This window comes from Ursus americanus, chromosome 36, assembly GCF_024610735.1.
Source record: "Ursus americanus isolate L20-20 chromosome 36, mUrsAme1.1.p, whole genome shotgun sequence".
Lineage (NCBI taxonomy): Eukaryota > Metazoa > Chordata > Mammalia > Carnivora > Ursidae > Ursus > Ursus americanus.
Genome location: NC_142162.1, coordinates 24,789,362 through 24,810,713, shown reverse-complemented (window position 1 = coordinate 24,810,713; position 21,352 = coordinate 24,789,362). Strand labels below are relative to the sequence as shown.

General features: G+C 40.4%; 1 protein-coding gene across 2 annotated transcripts in view; it reads left to right on the top strand.

Annotated features, from left to right (window-relative positions):
• Nucleotides 1-14,284: 14,284 nt before the first annotated feature.
• The window catches only part of INO80 (INO80 complex ATPase subunit), a 129,966-nt gene continuing 122,898 nt past the window's right edge, over nucleotides 14,285-21,352 (top strand). The window contains exon 1 of one of the 2 annotated variants that reach the window (XM_045771011.2): nucleotides 14,285-14,820. The gene's annotated coding sequence lies outside the window, so the exon portion shown is untranslated. The remainder of the gene's footprint in view (nucleotides 14,821-21,352) is intronic. The other variant, XM_045770995.2, reaches the window with a different exon arrangement.

The following is a 21,352-nucleotide window of genomic DNA, read 5'->3' as shown; positions in this document are numbered from 1 at the left end:
GTTATCTTGTATCCTAAGATCTTACTGACCTCGCATATTGGTTCTTAAATTTCTTTGGTAGATTTCTTTTCCTTTTTTTTCTACATAGACAATCATGTCATCTACAAATGGGGCAGTTTTATTTCTTCCTTTCCAATTAGAATGTGTTTTATTTCCCTTACTTGCCTTAAAGTACTTCTAGAACTGCCAGCATTCTGCTGTTCCAAATATTTCCTCTACATATATTTAGAACATCAGACAGTGATTGTCTTAGTCCATTTGGACTACTATAACAAAATACCATAGACTGGGTGGCTTTTATTTATTTATTTATTTTTAAAGATTTTATTTATTTATTTATTTATTTGAGAGGCAGAGAGAGAGTACAGGCAGGGCGGGGAGGAACAAAGGGAGGGGGAGAAGCAGGCTGCCTGAGCAGGGAGCCTGACATTGGCTTGAACCAAGGACCCTGGGATCATGACCTGAGCCAAGGGGAGACGCTTGCTTAACTGACTGAGCCATTCAGGTGCCCCAGACTGGGTGGCTTCTAAACAACGGAAGTTTATTACTCATAGTTCTGGATGAAGTCCAAGATCAGTGTGTTGTCATGATCAAGTTCTGGTGAAGACCTTCTTTTGGGTTGCAGATTATACTGACTTCTCACTGTGTCCTCACATGGTGGAAGGGGCTAGGGAGTCCTATGGGGTCTTTTTTTATAAAGCCACTACTTCCACTCATAAGAGCTATAACCTCATGACCTAATCACCTTCTGAAAGCCCCATCTCCTAATACCATTACCTTGTGCATTAGGTTTTCACTATATGAATTTTGGAGGGACACAACATTCAGCCCATAGTAGTGGTATAGTTTTTGCCTCAACTGTCAAACATAATCAGCAGGAATATGTTTGACAAACATACAACAAACACTAAGTCAAACAAAATCGAGGAGAAAAAAAGCCATATATATATATATTTTTTTTTTTTTTAAGATTTTATTTATTTATTTATTTATTTGACACAGACAGAACACAAGCAGGGGGAGCTGCAGAGGGAGAGCGAGAAGCAGGCTCCCCACTAAGCAGGGAGCCTGACCCCAGGACCCTGAGATCATGACCTGAGCTGAAGGCAGATGCTTAACCGACTGAGCCATCCAGGCGCCTCTACCTTACATTATTTTTACTTATCGTGTTCCTTTTTCTTCCCTGATGTTCGAAGTTCCCTTCTTTCATAATTCCTTTTAGAGAACTCCTTTAGCCATTCTTTTAGGACAGGTCTTATGACTACATAGTCTCTTAGTTTTTCTTCATCTGACAATGTCTTGATTTCCCCTCCAACCCTGAAAGATATTTTCACTAAGTATAGGATTCTGAGTTGGCAATTCTTTCATCATTGGAAAAATATTGTGCAACTCTCTTCCTGTCTCCATGATTTCTGATAAGAAATTCACTGTAATTTAGGGGTACCTGGCTGGCTTCGGTCGGTAGAGCATGTGACTCTTGATTTTGGGGTTGTGAGTTTGAGCCCCATGTTGGGTGTAGAGATTACTTAAAATAAATAAATAAAATTTTTAAAAAAGAAATTCACTGTCATCTCAATTATTTTTCCTGAATAGGAAATGTGTCACCCCCGTTATTTTAGTCTCAGCTCTATTAATAGTCTTTTTATCATGAAGTTAGAGATGTTAATTCTTGGTGATTCTCCACTGAAACCTGGACATTTTCATCTGTGTCTTCAAATATGATTCGCGGTCTTTTTTAGCCTGTTTTAGTTGGCCTTCTCTGACAGCACGCCAGCAGGGGAAGGGAGTTGTGCCATCTTGTTACTGTCAGGTGGAGGTAGAAATTCAGGTTCTTCACTTGGTTTCCATTGATATCTGAATGTGGGGGCTCCCTGTTAGGCTGGTGGGAGGTTTGAGTTCCATATCTCCACATGGTCTCTCTCCACTGATGTCTTGGGGTAGGAGGACTTGCTACCCCAAGATAGGATGTAAGTCCTGGCTCCCTACTTGGCTTTCTTTGGTGCTATCTCATAGGGGTGTTGGGGCACCTTGTTATAGGCTGCAAGGGCGAAAGTCTAGGCTCCCCAGCCAGCCTTTGCTGGCATGGATGTGGGCTGGGCCATAGTTTTTTTCCTGTGTTATTTGGCTGGAGTGTGATATTTTGTAAAAATTTTCTGTCTTGCCAGGCTGCCCTTTTCCTGGTTCTTTGGCTAAAAAGTGGGTTTTGGGGGGGCTTTTTTAATCTGTACCCATTGGTTTCAAGTTTGCCAGCTTCTTCAGATCCAAACCTGGTACACAAGACAAAAAGAAAATCCAGGGATCTTGCCACTATGTCATTCCTGATGTCCTGGTGTTCCTTGCTGGTTTGTCTTCTGTCCACCATTCAGAGTCTTATGTTTGTTTTCTAAATAGTGTTTTGGGGGTTTAGTTGTAATTAACAGGAACAGAGAAGTTTGTTTACTCACCATCTTTTAAACCTAGTTAATTTTTGAGCTAATGTCTCTCAATTTGACCTTCTCTGACATTAGATTTAGGTTATGTTAGTTCAGCTGTAGTTCCACAGAAGTGATGCCAAGTTCTTTTCAGTGCGTCGTAGCAGAAGGCTCACACTGTCAATTAATACCATTAGCAGTCCCTATAAAACAAGTGCACACTGCCTGTGTCCTGGTCAATAACTTGGGCTCTGGGCATCCCCACAACCTCTCCTCATCAGAATGACGAGAAGGAGAAATCCCCCCCAGCAAAGAAAAGATAATGAGTCTGTGGCCTCTGCCACAGAACTGATGGATATGGATATAACCAAATTGTCAGAAATGGAGTTCAGAGTAACAGTGGTCAAGATGATGTGTAGGCTTGCAAAAACTATTAATGAAAATATTAACGAGAATATAGAATCTCTAAGGGCAGAAATGAGAGTGAGTCTGGCAGAAATTAAAAATGCTATGAATCAAATGCAGTCTAAACTAGACGCTCTGACGGCCAGGGTAAATGAGGCAGAAGAACAAATTAGTGAATTGGAGAATGGGATGGTAGAAGAGAAAGTTAAAACAGAAACTTGCCTCAAAAAAATCCAATCTCAAGAATTTAGATTACGGGAGATTACTGACTCAATGAAACATTCCAGTGTCAGAATCATCAGCATCCCCGAGGGGGTGGAGAAAGAGAGAGGTCTAGAAGAGATATTTGAACAAATTGTAGCTGAGAACCTCCCTAATCTGACAAAGGAAACAAGCATTTGTGTCCAGGAAGCAGAGAGGACCCCTCCCAAGGTCAATGAGAACAGACCTACATAATGTCATGTCATAGTGCAATTCGCAAATATTAGATCCAAGGATACAGTATTGAAAGCGGCCAGGGGGAAGAAAATCCTTACGTACAGAGGGAAAAATATCAGAATAACGTCAGACCTGTCTACAGAGACCTGGCAGGCTAGGAAGGGCTGGCAGGGTATTTTCAAAGCTCTATCTGAGAAGAACCATGCAGCCAAGGATCCTTTATCCAGCAAGGCTGTCATTCAGAATTGATGGAGAGATAAGGACCTTCCAGGATCGGCAGAAACTGAAGGAATTCGTAACCACCAAACCAGCCCTACAGGAGATATTAAGGGGGGTTCTATAAAAGTAGAAAGGCCCCAAGAATGATGCAGAACAGAAATTTACAATCTATAGAAACAAAGACTTCACAGGCAACATGACATCGTTAAAATAATTTCTTTCAATAATCATTCTCAATGTGAATGGCCTAAATGCTCCCATAACGCCACAGGGTTGCAGATTGGATAAAAAGACATGACCCATCCATTTGCTGTCTGCAAGAGACTCATTTTGAACCTAAAGATACATCCAGACTGAAAGTGAAGGGATGGAAAACCATTTTTCATGCCAATGGACCTCAAAAGAAAGCTGGGATAGCAATTCTCATATCAGACAGATTAGATTTTAAACTAAAGACTGTACTGAGAGATGCAGAAGGTCACTATATTATTCTTAAAGGATGTATCCAACAAGTGGATATGACCATTGTAAATATCTATGCCCCCAACAGGGGAGCAAATAGATACATAAACCAACTCTTAACCAGAATAAAGAGACCTAGGGATAATAATACATTAATAGTAGGGGACCTCAACACTCCGCTCTCAGCAATAGACAGATGACCTAAGCAGAAAATCATCAAAGAAACAAGAGCTTTGAATGACATACTGGAACAGATGGCCCTCATATATATATATATATATATATAGAACACTACATACTGGAACAGATGGCCCTCATAGATATCTATCTATATCTATATCTATATCTATATCTATATCTATATCTATATCTATATCTATATCTATATCTATATCTATATCTATATCTATATAGAACACTACACCCCAGAACAACAGAATACTCATTCTTTTCTAATGCACATGGAACTTTCTCCAGAATAGACCATATACTGGGTCACAAAACAGGTCTTAACCGATACCAAAAGACTAAGATTATTCCCTGCATATTCTAAGACCACAAAGCTTTGAAACTGGAACTCAATCACAAGGAAAAATTGGGAAGAAACTCAAACACTTGGAAACTAAGAACGATCCTGCTTAAGAATGATTGGGTAAACCAGGAAATTAAAATTCAGTTTAAACAATTTCTGGAGACCAATGAGAATGAAAACACATTGGTCCAAAACCTGTGGGACACTGCAAAGGTGGTCCTAAGGGGAAAATACATAGCCATCCAAGCCTCACTCAAAAGAATAGAAAAATCTAAAATGCACTTTTTATATTCTCACCTCAAGAAGCTGGAGCTGGAACAGAAGAACAGGCCTAACCTAGACACGAGAAGGCAGGTGATCAAGATTAGAGCAGAGATCAATGAATTAGAAACCAGGAGCACAGTAGAGCAGATCAACAGAACTAGAAGCTGGTTCTTTGAAAGAATAAATAAAATCGATAAGCCACTGGCCAGACTTATTCAAAAGAATAGAGAAAGGACCCAAATTAATAAAATTATGAATGAAAGGGGAGAGATCACAACCAATACCAATGAAATAGGAAGGATCATTAGAAACTTTTATCAACAGCTTTATGCCAATAAATTAAACAACCTGGAAGAAATGGATGCCTTCCTGGAAACCTACAAACTACCAAGACTGAAACAGGAAGAAATTGATTATTTAAACAGACTGATTAATTATGAAGAGATTGAAGCAGTGATCAAAAACCTCCCCAAAAACAAGAGTCCAGGGCCTGACGGATTCCCCGGGGAATTCTACCAAACATTCAAAGAAGAAATAATATCTATTTTCCTGAAGCTGTTTCAAAAAATAGAAACAGAAGGAAAACTACCAAACTCATTCTATGAGGCCAGTATTACCTTGATCCCCAAACCAGGCAAAGACCCCATCAAAAAGGAGAATTACAGACCGATTTCCCTGATGAATATGAACGCCAAAATTCTCAACAAAATCCTAGCTAATAGGATCCAAACGTACATTAAAAGGATTATCCATCAAGACCAAGTGGGATTCATCCCTGGGATGCAAGCGTGGTTCAACATTTGCAAATTGATCAGTGTGATAGATCATATCAACAAGAAAAGAGTCAAGAAACATATGATCCTCTCAATTGATGCAGAAAAAGCATTTGACAAAATACAGCATCCTTTCCTGATTAAAACCCTTCAGAGTGTAGGGATAGAGGGTACATTCCTCAATTTCGTAAAAACCATCTATGAAAAGCCTACAGCGAATATCATTCTCAACGGGGAAAAGCTGAAAGCCTTTCCCTTAAGATCAGGAACACGACAAGGATGCCCACTCTCGCCATTATTATTCAACATAGTACTAGAAGTCCTTGCAACAGCAATCAGGCAACAAAAAGGGATAAAAGGTATCCAAATCGGCAAAGAAGAAGTCAAACTCTCTCTTCGCAGATGACATGATACTCTATATAGAAAACCCAAAAGACTCCACCCCCAAACTACTAGAATTTATAGAACAATTCAGTAATGTGGCGGGATACAAAATCAATCCTCAGAAATCAGTTGCATTTCTATACATGAACAATGAGACTGAAGAAAGTAGGAAATCCATTACATTTACAATAGCACCAAAAATCACACATTATCTCGGAATTAACTTAACCAGAGACGTAAAGGATCTATATTCTAGAAACTACAAATCACTCTTGAAAGACATTGAAGAAGACACAAAAAGATAGAAAAATATTCCATGCTCATGGATCGGAAGAATAAACGTAGTTAAAATGTCTTTGCTATCCAGAGCAATCTACACTTTCAATGCCATCCTGATCAAAATACCAATGACATTTTTCAAAGAACTGGAACAAACAGCCCTTAAATTTGTGTGGAACCAGAAAAGACCACGAATCTCCAAGGAATTATCGAATAGGAAAAACAAAGCTGGGGGCATCACAGTGCCAGATTTCAAGCTATACTACAAAGCTGTGATCACAAAGACAGCATGGTACTGGCACAAAAACAGACACATAAACCAATGGAACAGAATAGAGAACCCAGAAATGGACCCTCGGCTCTCTGGGCAACTAATCTTTGACAAAGCAGGAAAAAACATCCAGTGGAAAAAAGACAGTCTCTTCAACACATGGTGCTGGGAAAATTGGACAGCTATATGCAAAAGAATGAAACTTGACCACTCTCTCACACCATACACAAAGATAAACTCCAAATGGTTGAAAGACATCGATGTGAGACAGGAATCCATCAAAATCCTAGAGGAGAACAGGCTGCAGCCTCTTTGACATCGGCCACAGCAACTTTTTTCATGACACATCTCCAAAGGCAAGAGAAACAAAAGAAAAAATGAACTTGTGGGACTTCATCAAGATAAAAAGCTTCTGCACAGCCAAGGAAACAGTCAAAAAAACTAAGAGGCAGCCCACGGAATGGGAGAATATATTTGCAAATGATGCTACAGAGAAAAGACTAGTATCCAAGATCTACAAAGAACTTCTCAAACTCAATACACGTGAAACAAATAAATCAATAAACGGGCAGAAGATATGAACAGACAGTTTTCCAATGAAGACACAGAAATGGCTAACAGACACATGAAAAAATGTTCAAAATCATTAGCCATCAGGGAAATTCAAATCAAAACCACATTGAGATACCACCTTACGCCAGTTAGAATGGCAAAAATTGACAAGGCAGGAAACAACAAATGTTGGAGAGGATGTGGAGAAAGGGGATCCCTCTTACACTGTTGGTGGGAATGCAAGTTGGTACAGCCACTTTGGAAAACAGTGTGGAGGTCCCTTAAAAAGTTAAAAATTGAGCTACCCTATGATCCAGCCATTGCACTACTGGGTATTTACCCCATTGATACAGATGTAGTGAAGAGAAGGGCCATATGCACCCCAATGTTCATAGCAGCGTTGTCCACAATAGCTAAATTGTGGAAGGAGCCGAGATGCCCTTCAACAGATGACTGGATTAAGAAGATGTGGTCCATATATACAATGGAATATTACTCAGCCCTCAGAAAAAACGATTACACAACATTTGCAGCAACATGGACGGGACTGGAGGAGATTATGCTAAGTGAAATAAGTCAAGCAGAGAAGACAATTACCATATGGTTTCACTCATTTATAGAACATAAGAAATAGGAAGATCGGTAGGAGAAGGAAGGGAAGAATGAAGGGGGGTAAACACTTGATCTTAGCCAAAAGGCTGAGAAGCGATTGAAGGGGGGGTAAACAGAAGGGAGAATGAACCATTAAAGACTGTGGACTCTGGGAAACAAACTGAGGGCTTCAGAGGGGAGAGGGGTGGGGAATTGGGATAGGCCGGTGATGGGTATTAAGGAGGGCACATATTGCATGGTGCACTGGGTGTTATATGCAAGTAATGAATCATGGAACATTGCATCAAGAACTGGGGATGTACTGGGGCGCCTGGGTGGCACAGCAGTTAAGTGTCTGCGTTCGGCTCAGGGCGTGACCCCGGCATTATGGGATCGAGCCCCACATCAGGCTCCTCCGCTATGAGCCTGCTTCTTCCTCTCCCACTCCCCCTGCTTGTGTTCCCTCTCTCGCTGGCTGTCTCTATCTCTGTCAAATAAATAAATAAAATCTTAAAAAAAAAAAAGTTAAAAAAAAAAGAACTGGGGATGTACTGTATGGTGACTAATATAACAAAATAAATATTATTTTAAAAAATACCATTACCAGTGATGTTAACTTCCCTTGCTTTTGTTCACTTGGTTAAGTTGATGTTTGCCACGCTTCTCCACTATGAAGTTACTTTTTTGACCTTTTTTGGTTAATAAGTATTTTGTACGGAGATACTTTGAGACTGTGTAAATATTCTCTTACTCTTCGAACTTTCACCTGCTAGTTAATGCAGTGATGATACTTGCCTGAATCAGTTATTATGGTTTTCAAATGATTTTCCAATCTTATCATTCCTTCCTCATTTATTAATTTACATTTAAATGAAAGAAGAGCTTTCCCTTCTTCACCATTCATTCACTCGTTCATTCATTTATCTATATATCTATTCATATCAGCTTATGGAGTCTTTTATTATAATAATAATTCTGTACTATTAGTATTTATTTTGATGCTCAAATTGTCCCAGATTTGGCCAGTGGGATCCCTCTTTAGTTATCTCTTATATCCCTGTGACATGTCTTTATTCAAAGACAACAAGATCAGGGGTGCCTGCCTGGCTCAGTTGGTAGAGCATGTGACCCTTGATCTTGGGATCATGAGTTCGAGCCCCATGCTGGGTGTAGAGATTACTTAAAAAAATTAAATTGAAAAAAACAACAACAAAGACAACATGATCATCTACATAGAAAATCCTAGAGAAGCTACAAGAAAACTACTAGAACTGTGAGAATAACAGTGTTTTAGGATACAGATTAATATACTAAAATCAGTCATAATTCTACATAATAGGAGCAAGCAACTGAAAATTAAAGTGTTAAAAATACCATTTACAAGAACAAAAATAACATGAAATATCTAGGGATAAATCTAACAAAATATGTGCCAGATTTGTATTTTGTTTTTTTTTTTTTTTTCAGATTTGTATTTTGAAACTACAGTTGATAAGATAAATTAAGGAAGACTTAAATAAATGGAGAGACCTACCTGTTTATGTATTGAAGAGTCATAATTGTTAAACTGTTAATTCTTCCCAAATTTTGGGTAGAGATTGGTAAGCTGATTTTAAATTTATATGAAAAAACAAAGATCTCAAATAGCTAAAACAATTTTGAAAAAGGACATAGTTGGAGAACTCATACTATCTAATAAGACTTATGCTAAAGCTATAAGAATCAAGACTACGTGGTATTGGTATAAATATAGACAAATATGTAAATGGAAAAAAATGAGTACAGATTGTCAATTCATTGTCAACAAAGTTTCTAAGATGATTCAATAGAGAAAGGATAATCTTTCAAAAAATGGTTGTGGGAACTATTGGACATCGATATAAAAAATGAGCCTTGACACTTGCCTAACAACAGATTAAAAAAAGTAACTTAAAATGGATCACAGACCTAAATCCTTAAAACCTAAAATATAACTTCTAGAGGAAAGCACAGGAGAAAAATCTTTGTGATATTGAATTAGGAAAAGATACCAAAAAGAGGACACAAAAATAAACTCAGTAGCAAGAAACCCCAAACAATTCCTTTAAAAAATGGGCAGAGTTGCTGAATAGACATTTTTCCAAAGGAGGCATATAAATGGCCAATAGGTACACGAAATAGTACTGCACAGTATTAATCATCAGGAAAATGCAACTTAAAACCACAGTGAGATATTACCTCACACATATTAAAATGGCTATTATCAAAAAGGTAAGTGTTGGCAAGGATGTGGAGAAAAGTGAACCCTTGTGTACTGGTGGTGGGAATGTAAATTTATACAGCCACTATGGGGGGTCTTCAAAAAAATTTAAAATAGAACTACCATATGATCCAGCAGTCCCAATTCTGGGTGTATATTCAAAGCAAATGAAATAGATCTTGAATTGATACCTGCAGTCCCATACTCATTGCAGCATTATTCACAATAGCCAAGCTATGGAAACAATATGAGCATCTGTCTGATATTTCTTCTCTGTTAGTTAGTAGCCAGCTTATGATTAGATACAGAAAATCTTAAATCCCTGCAGTTTATAATTCTCCCTGACTTTTCCAAAAGGCTCTGTATGTCTATTTGGGTACACCTTTAATGCTCTAGCTTTCTCTTCTGGCTTACATATTAGGTGTGAAACAAAGGATTGATGGTATTAACAAAATGAATTCTGTTGAGCCACCCTACAGCCAGAAGAGGAAATACAAAATTGTTGAGGCCAATAACTATAGAAAGAAAACTGGCTAAAGAAACCCAAATCTAGTAGCATAGCTGGTTGAAATGGGGATAAGGTGCCAGAGTCAAACTCTAACATCCCCTGGATCAAGGCATAGTAGGTCACCTGAAAGGACTTGCCACGGAAACACTGTTTGAACCCTTTCACTCTCTCTACATCCAACTAGTCAAATTGACAATCGTTATGCCTTTTTCTCCAGGGGATCGATGGGTTAGTTTTATCACTGTGGTTGGGTAAAAACTGAGTTTCTAAGATCAGTCAATATTATAACTAGAGTGTGCTGACATATACTAGACAGAACTTTTCCCCTTTTTTAAAAACCTTTTCTGGGATGCCTGGGTGGCTCAGTTGGTTAAGCATCTGCCTTCAGTTCAGGTCATGAACCCAGAGTCCTGGGATTGAGTCCCGCATCGGGATCTTTGCTCAGCAGTGAGTCTGCTTCTCCCTCTGACTGCTGCTCTCCCTGCTTGTGCGCTCTCTCTCTCTCTCTCTCTGGCAAATCAATAAAATCTTAAAAAAAAAACCCACCAACAACAAAAAACCTTTTCTTACGGAAAATGTCTAACACACTTAAAAGTATGTAAAAGAGTATAATAAATCCCCAGGTACTCATGATTACACTTGCATAATTATTAATATTCTGTCATTCTTGTTTCATCTGTTCTTTTCATTTTTTTCTGAAGCATTCTTTAAAGATTTATTTATTTATTTATTTGAAGGGGCGGGAGAACCTTTATCGTTTTATTTTTCCATTTGACACTTTTACATTTTTGGCGACCCAGAGGAGCACCCCATGTTTTTGGAAATCTGTTGTCCCCCTCTACAATCCGATGGTTCTGGTAGTGGGTTGTCTGTTGTAACCCACTGCTCCAGTTCAGCCCGTTGCGGATCAGAAGCTCCTTGTGTATATAGAGGAAATTTCGCTGGCATACTGTAGTCTTATTACTGATATTTACCTTGATCACTTGGTTAAGGTGGTTCTGCCAAGTTTCACTACTGTAAAGTTACCACCTTTCTCTTTTGTGCTAAAATATATCTTGGGTGAGACCCTTTGAATCTATATAAATCCTCAAATTTTCACCAGCTAATTTGGCGTCCATCAGTGGGTTTTGTCTGCAACAGTTATTACTGTGGTGTTTGCTTAATCGTAATTTTTGTTATCCTCTTACCTTCTATATTTATTAAATGGAATTCTGCTCTGAGAAAGAGCTGTCTGGGGGCACCTGGCTGGCTCAGTTGGAAGAGCATGTGACTCTTGATCTCAGAGTTGTGAGCTCATGCCCCACATGGGGTGTAGAGATTACTAAATAAATAAATAATGAAAGCGCTGTCTCTTCTCCCTTATTCATTTAAATAACCAAGTACTATATCAGGATAGACACAGAACTGTTAAAAATAAATATCTTTGGGTCATAATGCAATACTATCATTATGTATTTTCTGTTTTGGCTGTTAGGAGCTCTTTCAGGTTGGCTCCTGTGTTTTCGTGATGTCCTTTGTTGAGTATTGTTTCCTGGCATCACAAGATATTCCAATCTCATCTTGAATCAATCATTTCTTCAAGGTTCTCCTGTTCTTTTTATTGGAGAATGGTGTTTAGAAATCAGTATCTGGGGCGCCTGGGTGGCTCAGTTGGTTGAGCGACTGCCTTTGGCTCAGGTCATGATCCTGGACTCTCAGGATGGAATCCCACATCAGGCTCCCTGCTCAGCAGGGAGTCTGCTTCTCCCTCTGACCCTCCTCCGTCTCATGCTCTTTCTCTCTCTCTCAAATAAATAAAATCTTAAAAAAAAAATCAGTATCTGTGTACTAGGTATCCTCATTGCTTGTAGATACTCTCAGCAGACAACTAGCAAATATATATGTTTATTTACAAATATATTTATATTAATCCACACATACACACCAATCTATATTTCCGTACTTGTACATATATTAAAAACCATAATCTTATACTGATACCTCAGATTGCAGTCCAACACCACAGGCTTCATTTTAGTTTTCCCCTTTTCCTTAATAACTTTTTTCTTCAACATTGAGAAACTCCGCTCATGATCTACAATATATTTGTTTAATTCTAGCATACACATTAGTTTCAAATTGCTAATCTACCTCCCACACCCCTGAAAAAAACACTTAGTATGTAGACGACAGCATTTCTGTACAGTATATTTGATCTTACTCTTAGGTATCCAGTCGATATACTATTTACCTCGGTTATTTAGGTGATTTCTTTTCTTCCCTATCCTCTGCAGAGTGCCTAGGTATAATCACAAGGATCCTGAAAAGGGTAAGAGTTGGTTGGATATGATGTGAGAAGGATCCAACCTGCCATTGTTGGCTTTGCAGATGGGAGGCTTTGGAACTGGAAGCCGAAGAATGCGAGCAGACTCTGGAAGCTGGAAAAGGAAATAATTCTTCCATAGAACCTCCAGGAAGTAAGACAGCCCTGCCAACACCTTGATTTTAGCCCAGTTTGAGATCTATTTCAGTTTTCCTATCTATAGAACTTAAGATTATAAGTTTGTGTTATTTTAAGCCACCGCATTTGTGGTACTCTGTTTGCACACTGATAGAAAAGAAATACAAGAGTCATCCTATACTTGAACTTTATTTTTTAAAAGATTGTATGTATTTGACAGAGAAAGCGAGAGAGCACAAGCTGGGGAAGCAGCAGAGGGAAAGGGAGAAGCAGCCTCCCCAATGAGCAGGCCCCTGAATCATGACCTGAGCCAAAGGCAGAGGCTTCACTGAGCCACCCAGGCGCCCCTACACTTGAAGGTTCTACATCTTGGTCCCTCTAGGGGCTTACTGACTTATTCCCTTTATTCTTTTCCTTTCGGTCTATGCTACAGTCAACTCATTGGTACTCAAATATTATCCTAGTTGTTTTAGGTGTTTATTTTTGGGGGTATGTGAAACACAACTATGGTTCAAAGAGTCCTATACAACAATATTTACCACACTCTTCTCAATCTTGTTACCTTGTTCCCATTCCTCCCCACATTCCCACCCTTCTAAGACACCATCACTTTAATTTCTAGTTTATTCCCCCCCCCCAGCCCCGCAACAGATACTTGTGTGTTTTCTTATGTCCTCTTTGTTGTTTCACAAAGGGTACTGTCTGTATTTTTGCCTTTAAGCAAAACTTTCCGAAGTGCAGTAAGTTTAGCACAAGAAGAGTACTGAATGACCTTATGGAAATACTGTTCTACTTAAATGCGAAGGGCCAGATCGAAATGAATTACAGCATTAAATGTGAGGGAACTGAAACACTGTAGCATAGTTAACTTTCAAGGAAATCTAATTCTTATCTTCAGTTAGGCTTTACACTAGGTACTTCTAATCACAGATCCTGGTAACTGAATCTCACTAACTTTAGTAAACGTGGGTAGCGGAGGGCTTGAACTGTGGAGCTGGCACAGACAAATCAGGCTGAGTGGGTGGGTTTGAAAATAGAAGACATTTCCGCTGACAGGTCTGTGAGTTTCCACGTCCTTGAATCCTGGAGCTTTCACTTAGGCATCTGCCTAACTATGCCACAGCATCGTGGTCTTGGTCCCTAAGCCCTAAAGGGGAGCTCAAAACTGTACTGTACTGAATGAGCGGCTCCACATAGCGGCACTTTCCCAACGATGTACAACCACGCTCAACGTGGCCACAAACAGGATAAAATATCGTACCCCAGCCTGATCTTTCCCTCAAGTGATCTCAGGGTTCAGTGGCCCCTAGCAAACTAATCACTAGCATCCTCCCACCGCCTGCCTGCGGAAACGAATATTCCCAGGATCCCGGGCCGTTTCGATTGACGTTACTTCCGGGGAAAGTAACCTTTCTCCGGCGGTTGCAGGACCGGAGAGGTCTCGCGACATTTGCTCCCGCGAGATCTGCTTGCTCACTCTAGCGATGACATCCTCCTCCTCCTCCCCGCCGCCTTTCGGCAATCTTCGCCAGTCCCAGCCCCGACCAATCTGCACTCAGATGGCATGGATCAGGGTCTCCCCCCGAACCCCAGTCCGCACTGGGCGTCAGGCGGCAGCGGCGGGGTGCGAGCTGCACGAGGCCGACGGCGGCGGCACTGCGGGAGGCCACGGGCTGGCGACGATCTGCGAGCGTGGGCGGGGCAGGGGTAAGCTAGCTGAGTAGCGGCTCGATTGTTCTGGCCTGGCTATGGCGCCTCTCCTCCCCCCCGCCATGGCTCCCCGTGTCCCTGCTCCGCTCCTCTCAGTGAGTGAAAGTGGCCGCCGCCGCCGCCGGCCCAGCGCCCGCAGCCGCCTCAGCGCCGCCGCCATCTTGGGGTCCCAGGAGCCGCCGAGGGAGCGAGCTAGGAGCGTCCACGCCCAACGCAGTCACCGTCCCCCGGCCTCAGCGAACCGCGGCTCCACCGTCGGCGGGGCGACCCCCCCCTTCGGACCCCGCCCGCACCCCGCCCCCCCTCCGCCGCCGCCGCGGCGGCGGGGCCCGGCGGCCCGAGGTGAGGCTACTAGACGTGGGCGGGCGAACGGAGGGGGGGTTGTGTAGGCCCCGTTGCGCCCCTCTCTGCGGGCGACGACTGGGCCGCGTCTTAAAGGGGCCGTCGCCCCCGGCCCTTGGATTTGTTGGGGTTAGTGGGGAGGATGGGTGTGGACACTCCACGTAGGGTTGGGACCTCAGGGACTTGGGCCTCGTCCTTTCCCCTCTCATACCTCTAGAGACCCGGGGTCACGCGGTGACCTCAGATAGCCGAGGAAGCCCGTGGGGCGCCCACACGTGGGGAGTGTGTTAGACCAGGTGCACGTGGGACCCGGTGGGGCGGTGTCGGGCTAACACGTGTGTGGGTTTGGGGGTGGGGTGGGTCAGGGCGGGGGCTGGTTGAGCTCGAGTGGGAACCCTGTGAGGGCTTTATCTGTCCTCTTAAACAAATGAGATCTAAGAGCTTGGTAGTATGTCAGTTTATGGGGAGCAAGTTGGGTTATGGGTAAATAAATGGTGCATGCTGCTTGTTGGTGTTAGGTGGGGACAGCCTAACACGTGTACTACTTAGGAGTGTGTAGGGGATACCCTTTGTGGTCTTTTAGGCTTTTGTAGAACGTCTAGGCAAGTGTCATCCTATTTTGACATTCCTTCTTGAGCTTGCTGATGAAAACTACTACTTCCGTAATCAGCTAGGGTGGAAGCCCCCTATAGTTAAGGAGTGATAGAGCCCAAGAAGGCACTCACTATTTTAGTTTACAGCCAACTGTGCCCGAATTTTTTGATTCATACACTGCCTAGTTTCATGTTTGAGTACTTGTTGGTAGGATTTGGAGATGGAATTAGTAGTTAGACTTCTCTAGAATCACAGGTAACCAGCTTACTTTTCCAATCAGTGACTTTTCATGATTTCCTTTTCCAAGGAGATTTTCCTTGTGGTTTGTTGGTGGCCGCATTTTATTTATTTTTAAGTAACAACTTTTTTGCAATATAATTCCCATACCAAAAGACTTACACTTTCTAAGTGTACAGTTCCGTGATTTTTAATATACTCATAGAGTTGTACAGCTTTCACCAGTATGTAATTCATCACCCCAAAAAGAAGCCCCCTTAGCAGTCACTTCCTCATCAGCCCTTCCCCTGGCCCCTAGCAACCACTAATCTATTTTCTGTCTTTATAGATTTGCCTATTTGGGGTATTTCGTACAAAGGGAATCATACAGTGTGTCTTTTTGTGACTGGCTTCTTTCACTTAACATGCTCTCAAGGTTCATCCATGTTGTAGCATGTGTCAGGACTTTGTTCCCTTTTGTTGCCAAATAATATTCCATTCCCATTGTGTTTTATGCTTGAAATTCTCAAGCTTTCCTTTAAATCAACAATTTGTGATTATTATATGTGGTAAAAGTCACATGCCTACTACATAATAAAATGAATTTGTGCTTTGGGGTTAAATTCTGTTATTTTAGTTTCCTGTGTTCTTTTCCTCTTTATTTTGCTTCAGAAGAATCCAAACTAATATTTAAAGATCCATGTCTTTTAATAGGAAGTAACTATAAAGAGCACAAATTGATTCGAAAACTTTATGACTAATAAAAACATTTTGAGGACATAAGGTAGAAATGTGAATAAGTCTAAGCAACAGACCATAAACTATGGTGTTATAGCTTCACTTAATAAGAATTTGTCATAGTACTACCAAGGAATGGTATTGTAACAGCTTTTGAGTGCTGTTACTTGTGTAGACATAGGGCTAAGGAGAGAGTAATAGACACCTCTCTGCCCTCCAGAAGATTAAAACTGGTTTGGGGTTTTAACATGTCAACACATGAGTTCACACAAAATATAAATGCTGGGATGCAGTGAATTTTTGAGATATTGGACGGGATAGGGTTAATGTGACACTTTGAATTTGTGTGGGAAAATCAGTGAAGTTGATGACAAGTTTTAAAGTTGAATCTTAAGCATGAGCATTTTGATATGATAGGCTGTAGCATGCAGAGGATGAGAAGAGCATAGTTGCTAATACTTACTAAACACCTGTTGTGGATACTCATCCTAATCATGAGGGCTCTGGTCCCCCCCAATACCATCATCTTTGTAGTTAGGATTTCAACATATGATTGGGGGAGCACAGGCGTTCAGACTGTGGCTGTACATTAAGTTAGGAATTCAGCTATAGAGCTTTGGATTCGCTTGCTAATCTTGATGGCGTAGGTTTGCTTAGTGTTGAAAAGATCACAAACCTTAATGCTTGGCTTTAATAAGTACGTTAGAGAGATTTCTATATATGTTAGGTCAGAATTAGGAGATCAGTAATAGTAAATAGTTGACAAATCAGATACTAAAAAAAAAATCATTGGGACTAAATGCTATCCATATTTTCAGTGGACTAAAAGACAGTGAATCAACTGTGTGACATGCTTTTATAAACCTTCAGTACCAAGGATTGATAGCCTGTGTGATGGTCTATAAAGCAGGGTTCTTTTTTTTTTTTTTTTTAAAGTAGGCTCCACGCCCAGTGTGGGGCTTGAACTCACAACCCTGAGATCAAGGGTCGCATGCTCTACCAACTTGAGCCAGCCAGGCACCCCTATAGAGCAGGGTTCTTAATGTTTTTTATGTGCCCTGGACCCTTTGCAGTCTAAAGAAGGCTGTGAATGCCTTCTCAGAATATGACATTTAAATGTATAAAATATAGTTCACATATTTAGAAAACAATTAATGATGTAAGAAATTTCCTTTTTATTACTGAATTAAATGACTAGTGAAAGTCTCATACCTATGGGCTGTGCTGCCTACATTCAGAATTGAAGGAAATGCTAATTTCAGTTATAGGTTAGTGAAAATAAGGATGGAAATTTTTTTCCATCCAGGTTTATGGACACGCTAAGTGATTTCATATGGGGCAAACCAGTGTTTTCCTATCAAGAAGTAGGATTATTGACTCTTAAGTTCATGTTCACAAGAACATGAACATGACTTCTTATGGAAAGAGCAAGGGATAGTTTAGCTAAGGGGAAACCTGGTAGTGTGATGGAGGGACATTGTTTTTAGGCTAAAAAAGATTTGGGTTTGAGTCCCACTTACCTATTGGGTAAGCTGCTCAACTTTTTTTTTTTTTTTTTTTAAGATTTCCATTTTTATTTTAGAACGAGACAGTGCACTCGGGAATGTGAGTGAGGGGAGGGGGAGAAGGAGAGAATCTCCAGGCAGACTCCTTGCTGAGCATGGAGTCTGACACAAGGCTCCATCCCAGGACCCATGAGATCATGACCTGAGCTGAAACCGAGTCAGATGCTTAACTGACTGAGCCACCCGGGTGCCCCAAGCTACTCAACTTCTTTCAGTTTCAGTTCTCCTTATATGTAAAATGGGGATAATGATTTTCTCTTCTGAAATTAAATGACATATTAAATAAGACAGCATATTGATGAATGTTGGTTTATTTTTGTCTTTGAGGAAATAAACACACCAAAGGCCATGACATACATTTAGTTTTTATTTGGGAGACGGGAAACTATTTGTTATGTAGTAGGAAGGAACGGTCCATATGGCATATAGGATCTACTCAGGGTATTCAGATATAGAGTTCATCTTTGATGGTACTAATCTTTTGGTGGTAATGGTACTAAAACTATTTTTACTTTTTGTAAAAGAACAAACAAGGCACCTTCAGGTTTGCATGTGCCAGCTAGCTCTTCTGTGGAAGAAGGTGGTAGCTAAGTAGACCAAACTGTGGGTAAATCTGTCATATTTTTGTGCACGAACAGAAAAATGGCTAGTGAACAGCAGTATGGTAGAAAGAATGTTTGGGTCACTTTATCCCTGAGAATGTTGCCTGAGTGTTGCCGGAAAGCCAACAAAATGTTAGTCATTCCCTGGAGAGGTATGTAAAAGAAAATATAAAAATGGACTGCATTATCTTGGTACAAAACCACAATACATCCACTCTTAGACTATAGAATGGATTCCAATTATTGCACCTCAAGGAAGAATAAATTAATCAGGAGGGAAGTTTTCAGAAAATGTCAGTATAAATATGAAGGCACTGGTAAGGCTTTCACCTGAAGATAAAGAAATTTGACTCGATAATGGAATGATGAAGACTGGGATGGACTGTGATTAAATTATATTGAATTAGGAAAACCATGCATTGTAATCCTGGAAAATTATAACTAGCTTGAAAAATGAATATTGTTTGACAGGTGTATAATGAGTGGTTTGTTTATGAAACTTATTAGGACAGAAGGTTGGTTAAGGCTCAAGAACAAACCAGACACAACGTAAGGGTTACAAAGCCAGAGACTTGTGATCCAGTCCTAGTTCATTTCAGGTCAACAAACCATTTAATGATGCTTGTACCTAATGGTTTATGAAACTCCTTATTTTGTTCATTCAATAAATATTTATTGAACGCCTAATGAGTGCTTTTTGACCCTCCCAACAACAGTTTGTTGAGCATCTGCCACACTCAAGGTACTGCGGTAGACTCTGGGGGTTTTCAAGTGAATTAATCCAGGTGTGTGTGTTTGTATGGAAAGTGCAGAGGGGCTCTGCAAAGATAAACACGTGGTTATGCAAACTCTAGGTGCCATAGAGAAGTATGAACCTAAATATTCTTTTGAGTTGCTGATAGGAATTAGTAGTACTTAGTTGTTTTTTTATTTAGTAAAGATTTTATTTATTTGTCAGAGAGAGCATGCGTGAAACAGCACAAGCAGTGGCAGCGCCCCTCAGAGGGAGAAGCAGGCTCCCTGCTTAGCGAGGAGCCCGATGTGGGGATGTGGGATGTGGGACTCCATCCCAGGATCCTGGGATCATGACCTGAGCCGAAGGCAGACACTTAACAGACTGAGCCACCCAGGCGTCGAGTAGCACTTAGTGTTTAGTCTTAAAAAAAAAAAATTATTGAGACATTGTTTTTATTTGTTTAAAGGCCCGAATCTGCCTTGTTAACAGAGCATTGTAATCTAGTGGCAGTGTATTACAGTTGAGCCCCTTCTAGATCCTAGAGCCAGATTAGCTGGGCTCGAATTTTAACTCTCCCTCTTATTAACTGTATGACCTTTGGAAAGCCATTAAGCTTCAGTTTCTTCATCTGTTAAATTAGGAGAATAATTGTACCTACTTCGTAGAGGATAATCGTGAGAAATAAATGAGTGCATAAATGAGTAATTGCTTAGAATGATCTCTGGCACATAGTGCTTTCAACAAGTGTTAGCTATGATTAAGAGTACCGTTTTATTTTCACAGTTTAATTAGTTTTATCTAAAGTTTTAGTTTATAAAGTATTGAAATCTGAACCTTTTGAGCAGAAAATATCTCCGATCTTTTTCTTAGATAAGGTGGGGACAAATACACCAATGAAGAAAATAGTTACAGTGCATTAACCTTTGTGTTGATGTAATGCATACTATTAGATGTCAATAGAAATATCTTTCTAGTTAAGATTATAACTCAAAGAGGTGGTATTTTGCAACATTAAACATTTTAGTTTAGGGTCTAAAATGTTTCTGTCTTGGATGTTATTCTAATATTAGTAATAGTTTGCCTTTTTTAGGGTCATTCTTATAGTGTAATAGTAGACTCAGGCTTTAGAGCAGGGCTTGGAAATGTTTTCCTGTAAATGGTCAAATAATAAATCTTATGTTTTGGTGGTCATTACTTTCTCTGTGGCAACCACTGGGCTCTGCCCTTCTACAGTGTGAAAGCAGCCATAGTCAATATGTAAGTGGATGAGTGGGGCTATGTTCCAATAAAACTTTATTTATGGGCCCTGAAATTTTAATTTTGTATAATTTTCACATGTCATGAAATATCATTCCCCCCATATTTAAAAATGTAAAAACAATTCTTTCCTATCAAGAATAAAAAAATGGGTGGTGGGCTGGATTTGACATGCAGGCCATACGGTCCTGACTCCTGCTCTAGAGTCTTTACAACTCCCTGGCTAGGTGATTTTCTGCAAGCTAGTATGAAGCCTTAATGTCTTTTTTTTTTTTTTTTCCTTGCGATTTTATTTAAGAGAGAGAATGAGCGGTGGAGAGAGGCAGAGGGGGAGAGAGAGAGAAAAGCAGACTTCCACTGAGCAGGATACCTGATGCAGGGCCCAGTCCCAGGACCCTGAGATCATGACCCCAACTGAAGGCAGAGACTTAACCAACTGATCCACCCAGGCACCCCCTTAATGTCATCTTTTAAATGGAGATAATAGTATCTACTTCATATAGTTGTTAGGAATAAGATAATCTATGTTAAATACTTAGCACCATCCCTGACACAGTGTTTAATAAATGCTATATATATATATATATATATATATATATAATTATCTAATTGAACCCCCCTTATTTTACAGTGAGGCTCTTGGGACCCTGAGAGGATAGCCAATAGTCCTAAAGTCTATCTGTGGCTTGTCGATAGCATTAAAGTCACAGGTCTTGACTTCAGCTTCTCTACCCAACCATGTTGCTTCCATAGAGGATTGTAGTACCTTGTAATTTATTATTATTTTTTTTAAGTAGGCTCCAACTCAAGACCCTGAGATCAGG